Raw genomic sequence first — 11,198 nt, forward strand, 5'->3', positions numbered from 1 at the left:
TTATATACTCGGCGTAGGTCCCTGCCTCTGCCCATATTTGGAGGGGCTTGCCCGGTTTGGTGACTCTGTGATGAGCGCGTTCTGTGCACGGCAGGAGCGGCGCCTCTCTCTCTCTCTCGCCCCGTGGGATGATGAGGAGGAGGAGGCAGTGGTCGCCACGCACGCACGGAGGAGGGTGCCGAGAGGCGACGGGCAGCATCGCTTCTAGCCGATGCGCTATCGCGTGCTGTTCAGGCGCGATGTTGTCCGACGTTTCGCACCACGTGTCGTGTAAGTTCGCCCGGGGTCGCAGCGCGTGCTGGTTGGGGGGGAGGGACGTCCGACGTTTTGCTCGACGCCCTTGGAAACTATTCAGTATGCATTTGTCAATGTGCCCTGATTGGTAATGTGGGCAAGTGCAGCGCGTTTGTCAACCATAAAACACATCGGAGAGTCTGACAGCAGCGTAAACGCGGGACTGTAACCTGGAATATAACTTAGGTAGTCGCTTTCATAGCGCATAGCGCTAACCACTGTGACCATGCTCCAATGTTGTACGGGTATATATAATTATAAGCTTGCATTCAATGTTTATGGGTTATAAACTAGTAGATTATAATTGTCATGTCAACCAGGAGTAGTGACAATTCACTCCCTCCCCCCCTAAAGGAATTGTAGTCGTTACATTTCTCAATTTTTTTTTTACATTTTGCTGAATGATAGCGCCTCTCGTGGCCACAGCAGCCGTGAACCCATCTCGGTAACAGTCGCACTGACTCGTTCACTTGCTGACCCTGCAAGCGACCCTTGCAAGACATCCAACATCGCGACACGTCCATCACTAAACACGCGAGATTCGATATGCGAACCAATGCGCTTACGAATGGATGAACTGATGCATCATCCGCTCGCCGATAACACTTCACCGCATCATCGGAATAACCCTCGTCCACCGCCTGCTGTAAAAACCAGAACCCGCGGGTTCTGGTTAAGCAGACTGGACTTGGTTCGGCGGGAAGGAATCGTTGCACGCTCTCCCCACGTCAAACTCCGTCGCGATGCGATGCCCACATTCTGTGTACGAGACGTGGGCCGTGGCTTTCCGAGGATCGTGTCCGTGACAGCGAGCGGTATAATAGAGCGGCCGTGCGCTTTGGCAAGTGTACGAACGTCGGTCAGCCCGTGGGGGTTTAATAACGCGTGTTTGTGTACGTGTCGTGGCACGTGCGAAATGTGAGCGTCCGTCACTTGACCCCACCACCCCACCGTGGGCGGGCAGACTCAGCGCTCGCAAGCGAAGATGCTCCAATCTCAACGGGATGGTCGTCCAAGGCGAATGTCTTTTAATACGCAAAATATCTCGCAGATAGTGGAAGCAAATACTCGCATCGTGGTCATTTAATGTGGCATCCAACGTCTTCCAAATGTGCCGTGTGTGTGTCTCTCTCTGTGTACCTGGTGCGGTGCGTAAACATCGCCACTGGGGAGACAAAGGCGGCCGGGCGTGGTGCTGGCCACCCACCCCCTCGTGTGCCTCTTCGGCATTCATAGGTGCTACTCGTTAACGGCACTTGCTCCTACAGTCTGTTAAGGCTACACGGGGGATCTTTGTCTTTGTGTGTGTGCATGTACCGCAAGCAACGGAAGCGTCAGTGGTTAGCGAGCAGAGTTCGATTCCCGCTCACGGTCATCATCAGTGACGATTGATCTGCACCGGTCCTGGGTCTCGCCCAGGTCGACTCGGCCTCAAATGAGTACCTGGTGCGATGTGTAAACATCGCACCAGGTACTCGTGTGCCGTGTCGGCCTTCATAGGTGCTCGCTAACAACACGCGAGATTCGATATCCGCACGGTGGATCTTTGTCTTTGTACCCCATAGCAACTGACAAGTGAGAAAACGAAGCCATTCAGTTCTCTAAACCTACCCACTGCATTGTGATCGTTGTGTTTATTCGCACCGGTGTGTATTTATTTGTCCTCCACTGCTGTGTTTATGCCAGTGCCCGATTAAGCTAGTGCGGGGCCTGTAGCATGTGTTATAAAGGGGCCCTAAAAAAACACACGTAAATATTAAAACACACGTATTTTTTTTACTTGCATAGTAAAGTGATTGTATTTTTTCATTTGCTATACAACCGGGTAATAAGACAAATCGCTAACCTTAAACACCCAGTCATTCGTAAAAGTTGTAGGCGGTATAGTACTATAGTGATAGAGCAAGTGCAGAATCACTGAACCTGAATTGTTAGCTTGAAAGCATTTAGCACGGGCCCTTGAAAGTGCGGGCCCGTAGCTACTACATATGTAGTGTGGACATATGTAGTAGCTACTATTATGTATGTAGTAGCTACTACATATGTAGTGTATGTCGTAGCTACTACATATGTAGCTATTTCTGCTCCTATGATAATCCGGCACCGGTTTATGCCGTGCTTTGCCTCGTATCCCGCATCTTCCTAAACAAAAACACACTCACCTGAATGGGCTCTTGCCTGGTGATGCACATATCAATTGTGACCATACTTCACCACATTGGTCAATTAATGAAGCTGGTGAAAGGGGGTAGGGGGTACGGACGAAAAAAAAACCCACTGCCCTTTATTGCCCACAATGTCTACTGCACCTGCTTCATGCGCCCTGCTCATCAATACAAGTGACCAGGCTGATTGTTGCTTAGCTTCCGATTTTACGTGATGGGATCGGTCGCGAATTAAACGTGAGACGGTCGTATGAGTGTCTGCCTACGTTCATAATCTGTGGATATTTCTCGGGGTCCTCCGGTGTTTCCCTCCACATTGTGTCGTCACGTGCATTTAGAGTATTTAGCTGCTTGATACGTCCACATGATGATGACGACGACAAGCCGCTTCGTTGAGCTATCATTTGTGGCCAGGTCGCTTCTGAAAAAAAGCCATATAGCTCAGTGGGCCTTACCTGTTAAAAAAAAAAACTAGGATATTTAACTCCATGTCAGCCTAATGCATCTCAATCGAGCGTTGTTTATTTTTTAATCGAAATATCACGAACCTGAACGGGTTAATGCGCCATTGAGAGGCGGTGGAGTTCCGGAAATCCTTTTATGGGCTTGTTAAATGACGTCAGCGCACTCGATTCCCAGCACCGCCGCTGCCAATCTCCGATTTGTATGCAGGTCGCCTGGCAGCAAGATTCTGGGCAGCTGGTAATTAAATCGTCGTCGTCATCACCTCTTCATGCCAGCCTGCTTCCGCCGTCTGAGAAGAGCGTTCGCCGTAGCCAAGCGTTCATCTGACATCGTTCTGAGCTAATTGGTATACAATTTAAAATTGATGCAGCGTCTAAATGTGAACGCATCTCAGGTCGATGTACAGGAACAATAGGGACATTTAATTTGAAGAGGCGGTCAGTCGTATACTTCCATAGAGACCAATAGACGCACACAGAGAGCCATAGACTTACATAGAGACCCCCGTATTCACATAGAGATCCCCGTATTCACATAGAGATCCAAATGCAATACAATGTGGATGTATATATATGGACGTCTGAATGAGACCGCATATCAAGATGCTGTCGAGAAACTGTGGGCACATTTATTTTTATGGAGAAAGACTTTGAGCCACATCGAGCTCGTCACCAGATGTGGCCCTTGGGGGCCGTCCATAAATGACGTCACGCACCTAGGGGGGAGGGGGGTCAGACATTTGCGACGATGTGTGACGAGGGGGGGTTTGAGAAATGTGACGTCACATAAAAATGCGCAACTTGATATAAATATAGGCGTTCTACTTAATTAAATAGGCTTTTTAATAAATGTTTTCTCCTACAACATCAGAGTGCAGCGCCAAATTAAATTCGCACTACAATGACAAAAGTTTAAAGTGATTTGAAGCATGTTTTATTTTCAAAATGGAAATGTGGTTTGGCTTTGTGACGTCATATTTGAAGGGGGTTCTGACTTTTTGTGACGCCGTGTGACGAGGGGGGGAGGAGGGGGGGGTAAAAAATCGCGTGACGTCATTTATGGACGCCCCCTTGTCAGTGCCACCTGAGGAGTCATAACTGCAGTGGTTCCAATCTCTTTCAGTGGCAAACAAGAAAATTGTGTGAAAACCATTTTTTTAATGAATTTGTTATATAAATCAATCCTATCAGACGTGTATATATTGGTCCGTGAATAACGTTTTTTTTTTGGGTTAAATCACATTAATACAAATGTGTCGTTAAACCCGGTGGTAGCGGGTTTAACGACACATTACGCGATCTAAACCCCGCAATAAAATGTATTATGAATAATGTTGGTTGCGAAAGCCTTCCGTGTTCAACTTTATATAATGGTGATAAAACAGTCGATGCTACCTTAGGAGGAGACGAAGACGATCTCGAGACTGGCCTGGCAGGAAGTCGACAGCAACATAGACAGGGGGAGACGTGAGTTTCAGACAGTGGGGGCTGCAGATGAGAGTGCGCGACCTCCTACTGAGCACGTGATCCACGATCTATCACTGAACGCCGTCAATCAAGTAAATTGTGTTTTTCCTTTTTTAAATCCCAAGTACAGTTTTCCATTTCGTTGATGAAGCAAAACCTTTTGGGACATTAAGGGTCCTTTGAGGTCGTGCGCAGTGGTACAGCCCTTCAATGACGACATCACTCGCCGGCATGGGCTTTGTAATCACAATTCTACACAGATAATGACGATGATGGTGATGGACAGGTTGAATGAGGACAGACATCGTAAATTACTAAACTGGCATATAAAAGGTAATTATAAAATTAAAATCGAGCAAAAGATAACTAAGAACATGCCATCTGGAGAATCACAATGGGCTCACACGTGGTTTAATGAAGGTTGCCGTTGTTGTTTTTTTGTTAATGAGATGCAAATGAATTGTGTTCCACATGGCCGCGTAGGATGGTGATGGTGTTCACCATCGCATCGTCTATCCACTGATGGCCTTTACCCAGCAGTGGATATACCATGGCCTTCATCCAACAGTAGATCGACCATGGTGGCAGCTCAGGACGACGAGCTGACCTTCCTCTATAGGAGTGCCGAGCCCATAACTGATGATAATGAAGAGTCGCTCATCCAGCAGCGGATAGACCCTGGCTGTGTTCGGCATGTGCAGAAGGACCCGGAGTCATTGTGCATTCGCTGCGCGTTAAACAAGCGCAGTCGCGCTCCCGTTACATGAGCATTATTCGCGTGTGGGAGGAATGCGAATTGAGGGCCGGGTCCTGCTGCTGGTGTCTGGGTTTTTTAAACTATAAACGAAGATGTTTTTTGTATTTTACCAGGTAAGGCCCACAGAAATATGTAACTGTTGTTATTTTTGAGAAGCGACCTGGCCGCAGCTGATACCTTAACGAAGTGGCTTATCAACGTGGACATTTATCAGAGCCAAATAGTGTAAAAGCATGTTTCTAAAAGTGTAGGGAATAAAAACCGGAGGACCCGGAGACAAATCCACGTGACCACGGGGAGAGAAACACGCAGACTCCAAATACGCAGCAGGCGTCAGAGTCGGGATTAAACCCAAGACCTCCCATGGTAACATCTCCTACCCTAACCACATTGGCACCCACCGTGGCACAGACAAAGACAAAGATCCCCCGTATAACCTTAACAGAATGTAGGGGCAAGTACTGTTAGCGAGCACATATAAAGGCCGGCACGGAACACGAGGGGATGGGTGGCCAACATCACGCCCGACCGCCTTTGTCTCCCTAGCGGCGATGTTTACACATCCCACCAGGTACTCATTTGAGGCAGAGTCGACCTAGGGGAGGCCCAGGACCGGTTCACTGGTGTTCGCCGTGAGCGGGAATCGAACCCGAGTCGCCAGGTTCGAAGCGCAGCGTAGCGCTAACCGCTACACCACCGCTCCCCACCGTGGCACCCACCGTGGCGAGGACATCTCCTACACGAGTGGTTCTTAAGCTGCAAGACCTTTTGAAGTAGTCCAAGGAACTCTTGATAAATGTTTCTCACAAAAACACCACATTCTTGACTGCCCATTTCACAACGATTTCGATTTGTCAATGTAAACTTGATCGTATTTAGGGCTGTTTAATTAACAGTTTACAGGGGATGCTCGAGTTATTTTTTTTATAATTAATGTTGAAGAATTGTTTTTGTTTTGGTGCGTTGTGGTACGCGAAATTATCTTGCGGGCTGGCAGGTCAAGTGGACGTCCACCGAGGAGATGGAGCGATGTGGTTAGCTCGTGTGCATGAGTGAGATCCAGTGTCACATCGCGTGACTGGAGTATGGCGACTGCTCGGACAGGCCTTAATCCAGCAGAAGATAGAGAATGGCTGGTGCTTGCGATAGTTAATTCCTCCGCACCTCCGATTAGCGCGGTTGATGACGTACGGTGCGAAAGAAGTTCAACATACATAAACCGGGATTCAAATACTGCACTGAGAGTGCAATTGTTACTACGTCTCAATGGGATTTCAAGTGAGTGACACTCGCCATCTGCTGACACCTGTAGGAATATACGATTAGGTGCATGCTGTGTGTGGCCTTGATGTGCTCTACGATACGTCTAACGCTGTACGTAGGGACAATCGTGACTGTTTGAAATAAGTAATATTTGTAAAAAAAACTTTTTTAAAACACGCTTCAATGAAATGTACTAGTAATCGCAGAACTACACGACTCCAGGTAGTGGGCCCAAAGCTTGCCATAACCTAAGGGACGGTGGTGATTTATAGCCAACGTCAGTCAGTTGAGCGTGCAAAATTAGACCCAAGCCGAAACATAAAATATAAAAAAGATTGTTCACAAATATTTTTTTATTATTATAGAATATAGTATTGTCATGAGTATGGCATAAGTATACAAAGTTTGCAGTCGATACTACATTGCGAAGTGGGTTAAAATTGAGTTACAAGGTATGAGTATACAACAGACCGAGTGAGTTAATAGAACGCGTGTAATAATAACAAAAAAAAGATGAATGGTGGAAGCTACAACGGTAAGGAAGGCCACATTTAGCACGGATATCATCCAGCCTCTGATTATTAACCAGAACAATCAGACTCCGTTTTTTTTTGTTCGTCAAATTCGGGTCCGTAATAATTATAGACCAGAGTTTGATTTTACTTTCAGCACTGTCAGCCTCCATTATCACAGTCCTATCGTTCTTGCTGTTCAACGGTGGACCGAGTCATTTACCCTCTGCGGAGTGTATCACGAAAGCTGAAAGTGAACACACCCTGCCAAAGGTTATTACGATCCAGCTCAATGCAATGCGAGTTTATACCAAAAAACAAATCTAAATTGAACACGGTAAGGTGCTGTTGGAGGTACCATTCTTTCGTATGGCAGTATGCATTTATCTTGAACTTCTTTCGCGCCGTACGTAGCCAACCGTGCTAATCGGAGGTGCAGCGATGACGCGCGGGAGGTAAATGCCAATGTCGAAAGGGCTTCAGGAGAGAGCTCGTGTCGTCTGTGCTAACCCTCCGCTGAAGGAGCACAGATTACAGTGGTGTTACTATACGGTCCATAGCTTGGGTTGCACGGACATAGTCGCACCGTGGGTTGTCAATGGGTGTCGAGACGACACAGAGCAGTGAGAAGATGGGGAGAAGGGACATGGACGTGGCAGCTACGTCGCTCTATTCCTCGATGTAGCAGGAATTTGGAAATGTATTTACGGGTATATTTATAACAAGCTTAACTACCCGGCTTCGTCCACGACTTGAATTCTTGTCTTGGACGGCCTACGCAAAGGGTTGGGGGGGGGGTGACGTCAGCAGGTACACTGCGTGGCGCTGCCGCATGCGGGTGACATCACAGTTGTGACGTCACCGCTCACTTGCGTGCAAAATATATCCATTATTGCGCCCCCCCCCCCAAATACAAAAGTTTTTTAAATACGTTTTGCATTGTGCACAGCCTGGAAGCTACTCACATGCCAAATTTCAAGTTTGTTGCATGTCGGGAAGTATAGGCTAAACATTTCAAACAGACACACATATTCACAAATTTCCCTTTTATATATATAAATGCACTACGTATATCATTCCACTGATTGACGGAGGCCGCCCCTCCCCCACTCCGTGTACCATGCGGTTGATGGCCAATAGCTCACGGTCGCTGATTGGTGAAGCCCGGAGAGGGGAGAGGGTCGTTTCTAATATTACTCGCCACTGATGGTAGCCGTGGTCGGTAATCCAACTGAGTTGACGCGGCGGCGGGGTTTTACGCAGTGGTGCCGTGCGCTAATCACTGCGCCACCACTCCACTTCGTGCTTAGCATTTCAAGTCAATAAATGTCAACCGCAAAGCGTGGTCGGGAAGCCGCCTTACCCCATGTCTCAAAATCTCTGATAAACCTCATGTGTACGGGGGTATAGGGAATTTCCGCCCGCACTGTAGTTTTACATTCTGTCCGCTAGAGGGCGACTATGTTGTGTACAGACCAGTTGCTGAATCGCATGCGGTATTCGCACTTGGAAGATGCGTTGTCAATTGGTGTTCACCCAGGCTTCAGCGTACTTCTGCTATATATAGTGGGCACAATGGAAGAATGTACGAGTTATATAAACAGCATTGCTGTGAAGGTAAGCCACCTAGCGGACACATTGTGGCAGTGCGCAGGGTATTCAGTTGAAGCTTTAGGGGCCGTCCATAAATGACGTCACGCGATTTTGGACGATTTTTGACCCCCCCCCTCGTCATGCAGCGTCTGATGTTGTAGGAGAAAACATTTATTAAAAAGTAACTTTAATTAAGTAGAACGTGTTGTCGATATTAATTTAAAGTGGCGCATTTTGATGTGACGTCACATTTCTCACCCCCCACCCCCTCGTCACACATCGTCACAAATGTCTGACCCCCCCCCACCCCAGGTGCGTGACGTCATTTATGGACGGCCCCTTAGGACGCAGTACAGAAAATAGTTTGCTGACCTTAATTACACGAATTTTGAGTCTTAGCTCCTCTGTGGGGTTTCTCCAGCCACTGGCTTCTTCCCATGCGAAAATAAAACAAGTCATGGGACAAGTATGGCAGTAATAAACCACGCTACTGACAGCTGTAGATGTGAGGAGTGGGGGTGTTCATCCAGCAGTTGACTGACAATAAGTTGCACATGTAAATATATTTACTGTATCTATAATGACACTCAAGGACAGAAGTGGTTATCATGCAGTTCCTGTTTGTATTCGTTACATTTGACGAACAACCGTTTGGACTCGTCATGCACGGTCACGACACCAGCGGGGTGTACCGCGTGTGAAGTGAAGTGAAAGTCGCACAGCGGCACGCCAAGTCCGTGTGTAACAACATCGGCGGGTTCGCGAGTCGTGCCAGAAGAACAACAGCTCGTCCCTCAACAAATAAGCCGACTCGGTGTCGGGACAAGGCGTGTGTGCCACCACCTCCATCTTCGTAGGTCGAGCGCCTTACAAAACGGTGCGCGCGCATCACGTGATGTAACAAGGTTCAATATCAATATAAACAGGACCCTGCGGGGTGGGCTGGTAGGAACGAATAACCAAATAATATAAACATAATGTATTATTACACTTGTTAAGCCAGGAAAGCCCCACTAAGTGTTTGCAGTAGGGGGCGATGTTGATACACGGACGGACGGACGGACGATATAATCTATCGGTGGTCTGGTCCACTTCGTTCCTACCAGTATAAACGGACTGTTGGAATTGACGTTTGTTTCAACGTGTCCAAATGTAGTGGCATAGGTGCGTTTGCTTGTCACCTGGGCGTGCGTAAGATGTTGATTTCATTCACGTTTGCTACTTCGTGAAAAATAACTTTGAGTTAAAATCGGTTCTGCCTTGACCTCGCCGATGGACAGTGTACAAGCGATTCACGTGACGTAGAAAATAATTCCATTTTTTTTTTATTTAACCAGGTAAGGTCCACTGGGCTATATAGCTCTTTTTAAGAAGAAACTTGCCCACAAATGATGGCTCAACAAAGTGGCTTATCGTGTGAAAATTCAGAGCAGCCAAATATTCCAAACAGCATGTTTCTAAATGTGGAGGGAAAAACCCGGAGTACATGGAAAAAAAATCCACGCGACCACGGGGAGAACATGCAAACTCCAAATATACAGCAGGCGTCAGGGTTGAGATCGAACCCACGACCTCCTGTACACAGGGCGAGGGAGTTAACATCTCGCCAGCGCGGCGCCCCGAACGCGAAAAAATTCCAATAAATCTCCAGATTATTTATCACGAGAGTCCTGCCTGCCACATTGTAATATTTGGCCAATTCCAGGAATGAGTGTTTGGCTTCGTGTTAGAGGAATCCAGGGTGCTCAGATAAACCAAGATGCTTTCTTGTGGTCCCAATAATAATTGAAAAAAAACCCTGATACGTCAACTTGTCACCCAAGAGAGTTGGGTGGCAAGAGCATGGACTGGTTTAGGCTTCGTTAATGTTTGAGTCACTAATTTCCCAAGTGACTGGATGTTGCAGGTCGAAGCTAAGCACGTGGTAATGTGTTAGGGCTGGCAATAAATAACAGGGCCGACTCAAAGGGGCCACTGAATGACTCAACACCATGTCGGTGCTTTGCTATTCTGGACCTCATCTCGTTTGTCTTCTCAGCGTGACTCCTCTGTACATATCCAGGATAGCAATGTATCAAGCCGCAAGCTCCTGTGTGGTGCTGTCTCAGCGAAAGCGGCGAGCCCCGCTCGTAATGACACCGTGAATATATGAGTTCAAATAGCGGTAACAAGACCCTGAGCCCCAGGCCAGACATTTCACCTGTCGGTACCACCATAACTTTGGCGGATAAAATTTCATAATGTGGCCAACAACAGTGACTTATGCGACAACCATTCGAAATGAATGGTGTTATTATTTTTAAAAAATGCACTCGCATTAGCCACATCAATGAATTGTTACCGCAGCAGTTTTTTTGTGGTCACTCTGGCCCACGGACCGTGTTGCTCGGCAAGGTTGAGAACAACTCTCGACACCGACAAACATTCTTCGCGGTTGTGAAACCGGACTGACCGCAGGAGACGCCATCGCCCTCCCCTCCCCACGGAACAGAGGCCACGCGCGACGCAGAGACGCACGCATGCTCGCCATTGTAACTCTAATCAGTATTCATTGTAACAAAAAAACATATCTATAGATTTACCCTGAACGTTTGCTGTAGGATCAGCTGCTGGGGTCGTGCTCAGGCAGCTTGCCTTTGCTGATTTAATAGTTTCCTGGGAAATGTGAAAATACTCTCTGCGT

Source organism: Lampetra fluviatilis, chromosome 31 (genome assembly GCF_964198595.1).
Source record: "Lampetra fluviatilis chromosome 31, kcLamFluv1.1, whole genome shotgun sequence".
NCBI classification, from domain to species: Eukaryota; Metazoa; Chordata; class Hyperoartia; order Petromyzontiformes; family Petromyzontidae; genus Lampetra; species Lampetra fluviatilis.